Here is a 414-nt window from a genome sequence, read left to right on the forward strand (position 1 = left end):
ACATCCAGTGTTACATGGTGTTGCAGGTGACAAAAAGCCATAAACCATTGTTTAGAGGTTGTTGTGGAAGTTTTCCATTTAATAGAGCCTGCAGACAAGCGAAGAGCGGTAGCTAACATTCTTTAATCAAGACAAAGAACAGAAATCAAGCTTGGTGAGGGACTGCCCATAGGCTGGGGCAGGACCCTGAGTGTAGCATGGCTCTCCAGTTAACCAATACCTCCTACAGGAACAAAAGGCAGTAACACAGCTGTTTTCACACCTTTGGTCTTCCCCCAAAGAAAGTTTCACACTCCCTTGCTATCTCTTACAGTGGAGAAAAGACAAAAAGACTCTTCCTGTGGAGTTGTCTGCTTTCCCCACAACTTCCTTACCAGACCCCCACCGTGTGTCTAACTGTTTGAATGGAGTATG

The sequence above is a fragment of the Oreochromis niloticus genome, linkage group LG10 (genome assembly GCF_001858045.2).
Source record: "Oreochromis niloticus isolate F11D_XX linkage group LG10, O_niloticus_UMD_NMBU, whole genome shotgun sequence".
Lineage (NCBI taxonomy): Eukaryota > Metazoa > Chordata > Actinopteri > Cichliformes > Cichlidae > Oreochromis > Oreochromis niloticus.